Raw genomic sequence first — 14,413 nt, forward strand, 5'->3', positions numbered from 1 at the left:
GTAGATTTGATGCTGTGCTTGTGATCATTGTGATCATTGTCCTTGTGATCATTGTCCTGTTGCATGGTGTCATTTGGGCCAAACTTTAGCTGCCAAACAAATGGCCTAGATTTGACTCTCCAGTACTTTCGTGTTTGTGCAAATGTGGTCAAACATCTCCACTTTGGCTTATCTTGTGGTTTGTTCAGATGCATATTTGCAAACCCTAGCCTCAGTGCTGCTATGTGCTTTTTAAAGAAGAAATAATTTCTCCTGACAACCTTTCCAAACAAGCCATAATTTTTGGGTCTTTTTTATGTTTCATTTTTATTTATTTATTGACTTATTTCTGCAGTTTCTCTGAGCCTTGCACAGCCTGATCTTGAAGTGTATTTGCTGTGGTGTTCAGTCCTGGGAAGATTGGTGACTGTCTTGAATGTTTTCAACTTATGAATGATCTTTCTCACTGTAGAATGGTGGACTTCAGATTATCTATAAATGGCCAAATAACCCTTCCCAGATTAATGGGCAACAACAGCAGCTTCTCTAGAGTGCTTGCTGACATCTTTCCTGCTTGGTATTATGATAAGACCCATCTAAATACTGCAGTCCTCCATCCAAAACGTCTGCATTTCCTGAGGTGCTCACACTTGCTGATCATCAGTTCATTAAGTATAGTTGATTTGCTGGTATTTATTTTGTTAATTCCTATGGGTCCAGTAAGATTGTACTATTTTTCTACATATTGGCTTCATTTTTTTAAATAAATTGACATAAAAAGACACAGTGTAAACTTGCAGTGTTTTCTTTTTACCTGTATTTACCTTTGTATTAATTCCCTTATTTATTTACCTTCCCGTAAAATTTACAGTTTAATGTTCATTTTTATTTATCTATGCAAAACTCCTGCATTATTTCCCCCATTTCTTTCCCCACAAAGTCCCTTTTCTGATTTATTGTATAACCAATAACCCATTCAAAATATGTCATAGTTCAGCTGAGAAACTGGACAGTTCTAGATGGAACCAGCATAGCCATAATCTTTCTTTTTTTTGGCAGGTTTGGTCCTCCATACCGTTACGGTATACAAAGACATAAACAGACATACACTGCGTTATTCAGCACTGTTGAGATGAATCCAGGATGAACAAGACTCCAGTGGCAACCTCACCGGCGATATGTGCTCCATCATCCTGCATAATCAGCAGCACACATGACCCCCCCAGAGCAATGAAACAAGAATAAGATCAGCATGTATGTAAAGATTAATAGGGGACTGCTTGCACCAAGGGAAGAAGATAATTGATAGCGAGACTTCAAAAAGCAAAGAGGACAAAGGGGGGGAGAAAGGTAGATGTAGTGAGCTGAAAATAGATTTAAAGGCAGGATGGGGTGGAGAGTGAATTGAAGGGAGGAGATGGTGTAGTAGGCAGTTACTGCTAGGATGAGAGGAAATGAAAGTAGTGATTGGTGATGAAGGACAAAACAGGATGCCTTGTAAAGAGGTCATAAATCTACATTGGCTCCAGGCTTTAAACAAATATGGGCTTTAAAGGAATAAGGGGGATAGGAGGAGGAATGGAGAAAAAGCATGATAAAAATGAAAGCGCTTGTGTTAAATGTTTATCTCTCACAGTCCTAAGGTTTAATATCCTGTGTGGCCTGACTCTGTTTACTGTCTCGACGCAATGATGAGTCACAGAACGTAGAGCTGGTACCTGTGTATTAAGTGCGTGTGTGTCCATATACTTGTGTGAGTTTGCATTTATTTGTTGTATTTCTGATACGCATCTCACCAAGAGAAAGATTTGTTTCATTGATTGTATCAGCGAGCGTGCTATTAAGCCAAATAGTGGCAGATCCCCCGCTGCTTGAGTTTCAGCAAGCGTGTGAGTACGTGTCACTCAGCAGAGCCGGACCACCTGTGGGATGTTTAGTTATTAAGGCACAGCTGGTTGTATTTTAATTTTAATTGGTTTGGCAATTTTGTGTTTAGTGTGAGGGAATGAAGGACAAGTACAATAGACGGAGATGAATTTCCAGCTGAGTTTATGAGCTGAAAACAATAAATATGTAGAATCGATGTGTTTAAACAAAGGTCTATTTTGAAAATTTCACTTTCTCTATGTTTATCTATTTTAATGGAATGTTGTGCTCCATGAATCAATCCATAAGGGTCAAAGTTCACTTACATTTTTCCATGACAGCCTAAGTCAACTTCACGATTTAGTGCAAGTATTTAGACAGAAGGTCAGGACTATTTTTAACCAGAACTGCTTAAACTATTGGTCCAAAATGGAGCGAGAGGGAGCGCCCTGAGACAACACAAATCCCTCATGTGAAATAACTAATGGTGGTCTGCGATAGATAGTCATGTACTCTTCCTCCTTCGGAAAAAAATATTTTGAATCTATAAGCATTAGAGTCTAAAAGCCTGGGGTCTGGGATGCATTTTGCAGCCCCAATTCACATTTTTCACTCAATTTTTCAGTTTAACAACTTGAACCATTAAGCATAATTTTATATTATTACCTTTAAATAAAAGCAAATGTTAGGAGCACACAACTCATTACTATGATATGATAATAACCCATTTTTACCTCAGATAATTTGTATGTGCTTTATAGAGGTATTAGGCTGCACATAATAGGAAAAATCATGTGCTCATGTTATCTCATTATTATAAGGTTCTGACCCCATTAATATGATATTACTTTTTAAATCATACATACTGTACTGTTTTTTTTCTCTGATCACTTTGGTTGTCACCTCATATTTAAGTACTTGGTGTATTAGTATTTAGCTTAGTGTTATTGCTATTCTTGCTTATTATTGTTATTACACATATTTTGGCTTAGTATTAGCCAACTAGTGAGATGAATGATTAACCTGGTGTATTGCTCCCTCTCTGTTGGAGGAGGGAGGATTCCAAAAGCAAAGAAGTTCAGATATCTCAGGATCTGATGGTAGGATGGAGTGTGGGGTGGAGTGCTGCATTGACGCAGTGTTAACAGTAATGTAGGCCAGACCTTTGTAGTGAAGGGAGAGCTGAGCCGGAAGGCGATTTATCAGTCAATCTTAGTTCCCACCCTACATTCATGAGATTTTGGTAGTGACCCAAAGAATAAGGACACAAAAACAAGATGGCAAAAGGAGTTTCCTCTGTTGAGTGCTTGGGCCCAGCCTTAGGAGCTTGGTATCTGGAAGTGAGCTCATAAAAGGGCCACTGCTTGTTTGTGTCAAAAGAAGCAGGTGGGGTCGTTTGGGCATCATCCCCCCTTTAGAGCATGGAAGTCAAATTCATTTTACATCAGGGCCACATACATCCCACTCTGATCTTATTGGGCCACACCAGCGAAACTTCCATCGCTGTCAGCGTAAAGAAGCTGAACTGTATATTTAATGTTTAAGACATCTTAATATAAGAAAAAGTACAATTTCAACTTTGTGTCTCAGTTTTTCCTCCATGATTAAAAATGCTGCTGTAATAAATGAAAAATCTGTTAGCATGACTCTTTGGGCTTAAATTGTAAGAAATAAAAGTTGTAGCTGATTGATTAACAAACAAAGAAGCAAAAGCTTGTCAAAATGCACAAGGAGGAGGCCTTTATCAGCAGGAAAAGTTGTTAAATGTATAAAAATAAAGTTAAAAGTCCATAATGTATGCCTTCATTCACATTTTCCATCCAATGGACCAGATTGGAGTCTTTGCTGGGCTGTTTCTGGCCCGGGAGCCTTCTGTTTGATAGCTCTGCTTCAGAGGATCTCTGGGCACATCCAACTGGAAGGAGATCTGAGGCTAGGCCTACAAGTCAGTGGAGAGGTGATATATTTCACTTGGCTTGCAAGCACCCTGGGATGCATCAGAATGAACTGCAAACATGTACCTGGGGAGAGGGATGTCAGGAGTACCCTGCTTACCCACCTACCACCATGTCCTGTCTTGGATTTGGATAAGCAGAACATGAATGAATCATCCAGACTTACTTTTTGTTAAAACAAGGCTATTACTTGGTTAATCTTTTTGGCATATGTATATATTCGTTGACCTAATAATTACATCTTTATCATCACACCAATAACCCACAGTTAGCCTCCATTTTAAAACCTATAAAACAGATTATCTTTAGAGTAAAAACTCATAATAAACTGCACTAAGACTAGTTTTCCAACACACTGAAATACTGAGTAATGTTTTAAAATACTTAAAAGGCAGCTCTGTTAGTATATTCTTACACATACTTGCTGGGGTTAAAGAACTGCTGAGAGCAAAAAAAAAATCCCCTGGGAAAGAGTCAAGAGAAAGAGAGAAAGTAGGAGGGAGTGAGAGAAAGAAAGCGAGAGAGAGGATCAGAGAAGAAAGTTGCTGTTCAAAAGAGGGAGAACAGCCCGAAGGAACTGAAGAGCAGCTGTTGAGAGTTTCTCCTCTGAGAACTTCTTTACATTCTACAGGCTCCTCCCATCGGCTAACATTACAGCACGGCAGCTGTCTGGAGAGTAACGCACACACACGCGCACTTAAAAACACATCAGTGCACACAGAAACTGTACTTGTGTGTGCTAAACCAGAGCTTCTGATATGGCATACACACCTGGAGGGAGGTGGACCTGTATAGCATAATGAAAGACTCCCATTTGACCTTGTTGCTCAACACTCACTGCAGATACATATAGAACACACACAAACACACACTTTCCTGAGGCCAAACACGCAGTAAAAGTAATTGCTTTTGCATCACCCAGCAGCAGAATGCCAGCTTATATCACTCCATCACTCTCCTATATCTCCTCTTTCCATTTCCATTACACATGTACATGCACACACTCACACTGAAAACTGCTTGCTGCTCTTGTGTGTAAAACAATAATAGCAGTGACAATCAGAGTAACTTACACCTTATAATTACTATATGCTCTGCTGACTTACCGATGAAGCTTTGCAATCGTATCCAAGCATGTTCTCTTTTTCTTACACTCGTGTATTCTGTCTTGTGTATCTTGCTACCATATTCAAAAAAAGGATTTAGTGTGTGTGTCACTTTTTTTTAAGCAAGGGCAACGGTGTTGAGCGAGACGAGGATAGGATTATTTATACCCTATTTTCCATTTTCAGTCTCAGCCTGTTTTATGTTCTTTCACAGCTGTGACCCTTCCCACTACCTTTACCTCAATGGAAAAGAAAAAAAAATACTCACTTCCTAGTGAAGAGAGAGCCCTTATTATTACAGAGCCAGAGGGTCTCTGCCAGCAATGGAAAAGACAGGAGTGTTTATCACTTGCAGCTCCTGTGTCAGTGTGTTACCACTGTTAAGGTTTCTTTTCTCGCCATCTCCAGTTTGTATGTAAGTGCACTGTGAGGTCACTGGTATTTCTCCCAGCTACATCCTTATCAGCTTACTAGACCGTTCTACTTTATTTGATGCTGGATCACAGGGCACAGCTCTGCATAAGCTCACATATAGAGGGGGGAAAGGGCAATGTATATAAATGCAAGACTGAGGGTTTTTTCTTCTTTTTTGATTTGGGAGATATTTTGCAGATTCTCAAATATTATAAGAAGCGTGAGTTAGAGTCATTTATTTAACTTTGCATTCCACAGTTTCTCCTACCTGCTCCTTGCACTGCTTTGCCGTCTCATTTCTCATGCCACAGAATATAAATGCACTGTATATATTTCTTCCTACACATATTAGTCACAGCCTTTGTGCTCTGTGAAGCTGTCTCTTCTTAAATTTTGTAAACTGTATGAGTGTCAGCTATTTTTCTAACCACTTGCCGGGTGGGGTCTAACATTCCTTGCTAATTGTGTTTGCCCAACACCCCACCCTCCTCTCAGAGTGTGCATGCGTGTTTTTTCTTTATGCTTCATTGTGCAAAATAATTTAGAAAATTGCCAACAAAGCATCCGACCTTTGGCTGCGGTAATGAAAAAGGTCAGGGTCATATCCCTGGATGTTTGTCCCATCATGAATGTGGCACTGTGTCTATAAATCTGTATATTCTTTGCAACATTTGCTCTGCTGGCAAAAGATGTGGCACATTATTGATTCAATCTATGCCCAGCTCATGAAAGATTTTATATTTGCTGTTTTAGCCCCCAGGGGAACAGACTTTTCCAAATGGAAAGCTATTGTTGCACAGGAAAGGGTGCAATTTACCCTTGTGGCAACAGCAGTAGCAGTTTATATCAAATAAATAGAAGTCGGCTGTTATCGGTGATAACATGGCGGCACAGTTGTACAATAAAATCACAGGAAAACGCAGTCTGCTGCAAATATGCTGCATTATAGATGTGAAACACAAATAATGCTGATGTGATTGTTATTCTGTGACAGGAAATTTGCTTGAACTGGCCTACAATAACAGCCCAACTGAGTAAATTTCTATCTTTTCCTATCAGCAAAAAGAACCCAAATCAACAATATCTCATTCAGCATGTTCATCTTTTATCTGGCTGTCACAAGATGCCTGTTTTGTTGTTGTTGTTGTTGTTGTTGTTTTTTAATCAGAAATCAAAACAGCAAAAATGTAATCCGAATGCACACTCAGATAATTCATTTTAAATGTTGTGGAACGTGCTGTTTTACATTTTGTGAGAGATGTTTTGCAGTTGGTAAACTTGTATAATTTGGGAAAGGATTTACTATATTTATTCTTACATTGGCATCTTTTCTTATTCTTTTTATAGTCTACACCTATTGGTTATTTGTTTAAATCAACTGCTACAGACTGGATTATGGCACATTAAGACATCTGAATGAATAGTAATATATAGCACATATAACTGGGGAAAAGGCCTCACCAAGCCATGGAACTTGTCAGTTAATAGATCCATTTTTATGAGTCTCTGAGAATGGCAGACTATTTTTAACAGTGGTTATAATTCCTAAGTAGTTAGAGGTTTTTTGTAAAAACCCATTGGATAAAAACTCAAAGTGTTCAATTACATATTGAGTGTTTGATTTAAAACCCATTGTGGATTTTACTACAGAAACTGTGTCTTTCTCCAACAAACTGTCAACTTAATGTTGTTTACAGCAGGACCACCCCCCTCAAAAACTCCTGAAATCACGAGTAACAATCATTTGTCGAACATGTCTTTTGTTAACTTTCAAAAATGAACACAATTTGTGGCAGTTCCAGTCCTCCGTGGATGTCTTTTTTTCTGCAGGTCGGGACTTTCCAGATTTGCGGTGATATATGAGTCGACTTCTTTGTGACAGACCTTTCAGAGAGCCGCAGCATAGCTCAGGGGAGTTTGTCGGGCTTACCTGGTGTTAACCATCGGACCATTATGTATGTGGTGCTGTGCGTGTGACACAGTTTGTGTGTCTGTGTATGTGGAAGGTATGAAATTACCTAATTGCTGTGGTATTCAGCAGCTCATACAATAACATGTTGCATATTTGTTGATGGATGTATTTTCTGCCTTGTTGATGTAAAGCGTGCCTTCAGGTAAAGCTTTTTTCCCTGTATTTCAAAGGCACATGTACATTTTCTTCCCTTCGGGACACACTTACAAACATGAAACAACACGTTCTGGTTTTCTACAGAAGTGTTAACAAACCTACCAGAGAAAGAATGTTGCATTAGAAATACAGTGGGGCAAAAAAGTATTTAGTCAGCCACCGATTGTGCAAGTTCCCCCACTTAAAATAAGATAAGATAATATAGAACTTTTTATAATCCCTCGGGTGGGTTCCTCTGGGAAATTCGACTTCCAAAAAAAGCACAGCAACGACCGAAGTTACAGTTACAGAATTGTTATATATATACATATACACACACACACATATAAATACAGAGACAAATATAAATAAAATATACAAAGGGGATAAATAGAATAAATAGGAATAAAAAATAAAAATACAAGTGAATTGCACATTTCAAGTATTGAGTCTATTGCACTGTTGACTATTTACAAAAAGTATTGTACAGTGAGGTGAAGAGGCACTACAGCTTAGTTGTTCCCCCCTCCTTTGTCCTCCTGTTTCCCCTCCCTCTCCCCTCCAGAGAGGAGTTAAACAGCCTGATGGCGTGTGGGACAAAGGAGTTTTTAAGTCTGTTAGTTCTTGTCTTGGGGAGGAGCAACCTGTCACTGAACAGACTCTTCTGATTGTTTATGGCCGTGTGCAGAGGATGCCCAGCATTGTTCATAATGTCCAGCAGTTTCTTTAATGTCCTTTTCTCTGCCACTGTCACCAGAGTGTCCAGCTTCATGCCGACCACAGAGCTATGACAAATGATGACAGAGGTCAGTAATTTGCACCAGAGGTACACTTCAACTGTGAGAGACAGAATGTGAAAAAAAAATCCATGAATCCACATGGTAGGATTTGTAAAGAATTTATTCGTAAATCAGGGTGGAAAATAAGTATTTGATCACCTCAAACAAGGAAAGTCTCTGGCTCTCACAGACCTGTAACGTCTTCTGTAAGAAGCTTTTCTGTCCCCCATTCGTTACCTGTATGAATGGCACCTGTTTGAACTCATCATCTGTATAAAAGACACCTGTCCACAGCCTCAAACAGTCAGACTCCAAATTCCGCCATGGCCAAGACCAAAGAGCTTTCGAAGGACACCAGGAAAAGTATTGTAGACCTGCACCAGACTGGGAAGAGTGAATCTACAATAGGCAAGCAGCTTGGTGTGAAAAAATCAACTGTGGGAGCAATCATCAGAAAATGGAAGACATACAAGACCACTGATAATCTACCTCGATCTGGGGCTCCACACAAGATCTCATCCCGTGGGGTCAAAATGATCATGAGAACGGTAAGCAAAGATCCCAGAACCACACGGGGGGACCTGGTGAATGACCTGCAGAGAGCTGGGACCAAAGTAACAAAGGTCACCATCAGTAACACACTACAACGGCAGGGAATCAAATCCCGCAGTGCCAGACGTGTTCCGCTGCTGAAGCCAGTGCATGTCCAGGCCCGTCTGAAGTTTGCCAGAGAGCACATGGATGATACAGCAGAGGATTGGGAGAATGTCATGTGGTCAGATGAAACCAAAGTAGAACTTTTTGGTATAAACTCAACTCGTCGTGTTTGGAGGAAGAAAAATACTGAGTTGCATCCCAAGAACACCATACCTACTGTGAAGCATGGGGGTGGAAACATCATGCTATGGGGCTGTTTTTCTGCCAAGGGGACAGGACGACTGATCCGTGTTAAGGACAGAATGAATGGGGCCATGTATCGTGAGATTTTGAGCCAAAACCTCCTTCCATCAGTGAGAACTTTGAAGATGAAACGAGGCTGGGTCTTCCAACATGACAATGATCCAAAACACACCGCCCGGGCAACAAAGGAGTGGCTCCGTAAGAAGCATTTGAAAGTCCTGGAGTGGCCTAGCCAGTCTCCAGACCTCAACCCCATAGAAAATCTATGGCGGGAGTTGAAAGTCCGTGTTGCTCGGCGACAGCCCCAAAACATCACTGCTCTCGAGAAGATCTGCATGGAGGAATGGGCCAAAAATACCAGCTACTGTGTGTGCAAACCTGGTAAAGACCTATAGTAAACGTTTGACCTCTGTTATTGCCAACAAAGGTTATGTTACAAAGTATTGAGTTGTATTTTTGTTATTGACCAAATACTTATTTTCCACCCTGATTTACGAATAAATTCTTTACAAATCCTACCATGTGGATTCATGGATTTTTTTTTCACATTCTGTCTCTCACAGTTGAAGTGTACCTCTGGTGCAAATTACTGACCTCTGTCATCATTTTAGGTGGGGGAACTTGCACAATCGGTGGCTGACTAAATACTTTTTTGCCCCACTGTATAAGATCGTAAAAAGGCTGAATGCATTGCTGTGTATCCATGGCAACGGCACCAGTCTAGTGCAATGTGTTTTTTTGTGTTTTTTTTTACAGAAGTGTGTGATGATTACAAGTGAACTCAAATGCAGTCCCTGCGGGGTTTGCCTTTTTGTATGCAGTGCTTCCTTTTTTGAGAAAAGCAATTACTGAAATCCATGTCTGTCATATCACTGAATGTGTGGGCCTATATAGGTGTACTAATGCATTAGCAGAGTGATCACTGTTTGATCTCTTTCTTCCACGTCCCAGTTTAAGACAATACGTGATCACTAGATGCACTTCCATTACTTCATATGTGCAGTTGCAGCCTCATGCACAAAAACAAATATGATCAGTTATTGCTCGCTTTATTCTTTTCATCTGAAGAAAAGTTGGTTTTTATAACACAAAACCACATTGAGGCTTTTGTTTGTGCTCTTGTGCTCTGATAAACAAATGTGAAAATAATAAGTAAATTTTTAGTGCAGGAATTGTTTTTGAATTTTTTGCCAAAGCAGTGATGTAATATTGCAACTTGAACCCATGCTGAGCATATCCAACACATGGAGATATTGTTTTTCCTTAGAAACAGTTTTATATCGGCTTGCAAAGAAACTTTATTATTTGAATACATCTGAAACCTCTTCACTGGAGCATTGGCTCAATGATTTGTCATACCCTCCATCTTAGAATTTTAAATAGGTTTTCCCTGCAGCTTAAATTGGATTATTTGAGGCAAGATTTGGTCGCACTTTATTGCTTTTCTAGGGGAAAACAAATCGATAACAGTGTGAATAATAAATATCATTGTCTATCATTTTAGAGAAACAGTGGCTTTGAGATGGAAGTATATTTTACTGTTTTTGTTTGTCTATGTTGTAGCTTTTACTGAATTCTTAAAACTTAGCATTAAACTGGGTTTAGTCAGGAGTTGTGTATTTGCTGTTTTTGGGTCCTACTGCATTGGTTTTACCTTCTATAAAACTGTTTAAAAACAATGATTAAAGTTATTAGGGTGCACACAGATTTAAAAAATGATTATTAGGAACACTCAGATTGTCAGGTCTTGTGTTTAGTAGTATTCTTTTAGCACTCTAGCCTGAATATTGAGTCTCTGCTTTTATGTATTCATTCATTTATTTGCAGAGCACTTTGCAGCAGCATTTACTAAACTGCTCATGTGCACATGCTCATTTAAATTCACAATAAATTCCAGTATAAATGTTTATGTATCTTTCTGTCTGTCTGCCTCTCTCACATGGACACACACAAACACACACACACACACACACACACACACACACACACACACACGCACACACACACCAGGGTGGTGGTTTTGTGTGTAAGGGTTGTGTTTTTCAGAGGCTATAAGCGAACTCCCTGCTTCACTGTCATGCTAACAATGATGCAGGGAGTGGGAGAAAAGCTGAGTGAGGGATGTTGTGTATGCGTGTGTGTAGCAGGTTGGAGACTGATAGCCACAACATTCATTATCCCATCAGCTCCCTTAGTAGCACCATTCACACACACAAACATATGCATTAACAAAACATGATTTTAATCACTTATTCGCTTACTCATCCACTCTTGGAGACACGTCCCACACCTTTGCCCACACCACAGCCCACACATGGATGTGAACACACAGACACACTGCTGCCGCTTAGTGTGCCGTTGTAGCTATTAGGCCTGCATCATTAAAGCTCTTCAGACTAATTATCTCCCCCGATGAGCCGAAGGTCTCAATGGGGCGACAGGGAGAGATCCAGCATGATTGACTTGGCCTATGCTTTTCTCAATGAGCCATTAGTCTAGTGCAAGGAAACAAACACACACACACACACATGTACACACACAGGCTTGTGCTAATGCACTCCATGTCAGCTTACCATATTCATTTACATCTCTGGGAAAAAGACCTGTCAGTTGTAAGGAAGCGTAATTACATGATGGAGGGATGTGAGTGTGAAGGTGTGTGTGCAGTGTGCACTTTCTCTCAGTTTGTGAATGTGCAGTTCAGTGCATGTTTGCCACTTTTTGCTTCTCAGGAGCCAGGTGCCACAGGGGAATGCAGAGAATGTAAGCTGGCGATGAGTGATGGTGACAGTTTGCCAGAGAAACAGTGCAAGGGAGAGAGAAGTCTTCCTTTACTCTACAGATATTGTACCCACCACTGATAAACTCTGTCACACCCCAGGAAAAAGATTCCCCCATATGAATCATTGTTCATTTTAATTCCCTCATTAATCAGTTTATACCACAGTGTTTGGGCAGTTGAAGATGATATTTGTTTTCAATGTGGGCCAGCCTTGCATGCATGAGTTATGAAAGCCCCGAGAGAGAGTAGGAGGTAAGGAGGACCTTTTGAAATTGGGAAATAATTTATAGAATGTAGCAGGGAGTATAGCAGGAAAGACAAGTGTAATGGTTAACTATTAATAAAGGTATGCATATTAGAGCTAACTGGGCTTAGAGAAACAATTCCACAGTCTGTTAATCAGTCAGTGATATTTATGTTACCTGCACAACTTCTGATTGTGTTGGCCTATTAAATTCTAAGTGGGAGAACAGGAAGGTGCATTTGACCTCTTCAGGCCAGGAAACTCCAAGATCTCAAGTATGTTTCTGTACAGCAAACAACTTTGCTACTTTTAAAGTTAGTTGCATTATGCCATGGTAGGAATTGGTTATGCAGTTTTATTTATGTATGTGTGTTTGTTTGTGTGATTTTGCAAATCCCAGTGATTGTGATACAAACAAAACTGAGAGCTACATAGATGACAAGTGGCTGCTTAGTTTACAGGCATTCTCTCTGGAATGAAACGATGTCATAATTACAGATATTCATCAACTTTTTATTTTGCCTCGCTGGATCCAAATTTGAATTTTTCCTTTAGTTTCTGACCAGGTACCTGCATTCACATCGACTCACTAATGAAAATAATGCTAAACCTAAACATAAATGGTAAATATGGTCCTTGAACTGGATAAGCGGAAGAAAATGAATAGATGGATGCTAAACATCACAACATTAGCTTTGTGACTGTGAAGATGTTAGCATAATTACATTAGCAGTTAGCATAAATTACCATAGTCCCTGTCCCTTACCATAGTCGCTAGCATTGCTGTGGATTCTCTGCACTGTTAAATTCTGGATAGAATATGGATATTTGTACCTTAAAAGATGCATTTGGCTCTTATCCAGCATAATATTTCAGGCATTCCTGCTCTACTAGAGATTTATATGCAAGTGGTTTAAAGGAAGTACATTTCCTGAGGCTATTTGACCCATTAACAGTAAATCTGTGTCACGTTAAGGTTGATGTTGTTTTTAGCTGGTTGACCTTGTAATATATGCCATTTATATATGGCAGCACGGTGGCACGGTGGTTAGCACTGTTGCCGCACAGCAAGAAGGTCCTGAGTTCAATTCCAACATCAGGCCGGGGTCTTTCTGTGTGGAGTTTGCATGTTCTCCCCGTGTTTGCGTGGGTTCCCTCCGGGTACTCCGGCTTCCTCCCACCGTCCAAAGACATGCAGCTTGAGGGGATAGGTTAATTGGAAAATCCAAATTGCCATTGTGTGAATGTGCGAGTGAATGTGAGTGCGAATGGTTGTCTGTCCCTGTGTGTTGGCCCTGCGACAGACTGGCGACCTGTCCAGGGTGTACCCCGCCTCTCGCCCTATGACAGCTGGGATAGGCTCCAGCGCCCCCCGCGACCCTGAAAAGGATAAGCGGAAGCGAATGGATGGATGGATGGACCTTGTAATATCTCAACATGTTTTTTTTTTTTAAAAAAACACACTTTTAACTTTTTAACTTTTGACCTGCCACATTTAGGGTGCAGTGAAGTAGTCATTAGCTGAAAATATTCTAATGCAAAAGGTTTTGTTAGTAGACGCTCATGAAAAATGTTGTATTATCTTTTCTGTTGCATGAGTTTACCGAGCCAAGCCTAATGTTTGCTTTTAATGACGTAAACCCTCTGTATATATGCCCGTTAAATCTTACTGAAAGACCTTGATTCTCTTTATTTGAAGAGAAAATTGAAGGTTGAAACTGGAGTTTACAAAGAAGGCGCAGGGTGTTTGCAAAAGCACATATGATAATCTGTTTCAGTTGACAGAGAGTTCAGGTAGCATCATTATTGATGCTTGGTGCTTCAGATCTTCAAAACACACCAGAAACCACGCCTTGTTTGGGGGTAGGTAGACTCCAAGCCTACAGACTGCATGTTATTTAGCATTCTGTGTAGAAAACCACCTAAAATATATTTGGTGTGAAATCCCATGGGGCTTGAGGTTTGCTATATTGAGTATCCAGCCTGAGGGAATAAGTGAAGTTTCTATTGTATCAATTACAAAGGCAATTAGTGACATAGCAGCTATTACATCAATTTGGTTTCAGTCAAATCCCCCAACATTACGAACAATGGCTATCCAAATTGAAAGAAAGAAGCAAACACAAACAGCGGCTTCAAATCCCCATGCAATTAATATCACACTGCTTTCTAAAGTGACATCTCAGCTACCAAAGTCAGCCCCCCAGTTTGCTTTCTGTGTCCCACTGAGGTGGGAAAAGAGAAGGAAGGGGGGGATGAGCAACGGGAGGGAAATTTTAAG

The sequence above is a fragment of the Mchenga conophoros genome, linkage group LG11, assembly GCF_057382185.1.
Source record: "Mchenga conophoros isolate Kocher_MC1m ecotype Shallow Benthic linkage group LG11, M_conophoros_male_GT1.1, whole genome shotgun sequence".
Taxonomy (NCBI): domain Eukaryota; kingdom Metazoa; phylum Chordata; class Actinopteri; order Cichliformes; family Cichlidae; genus Mchenga; species Mchenga conophoros.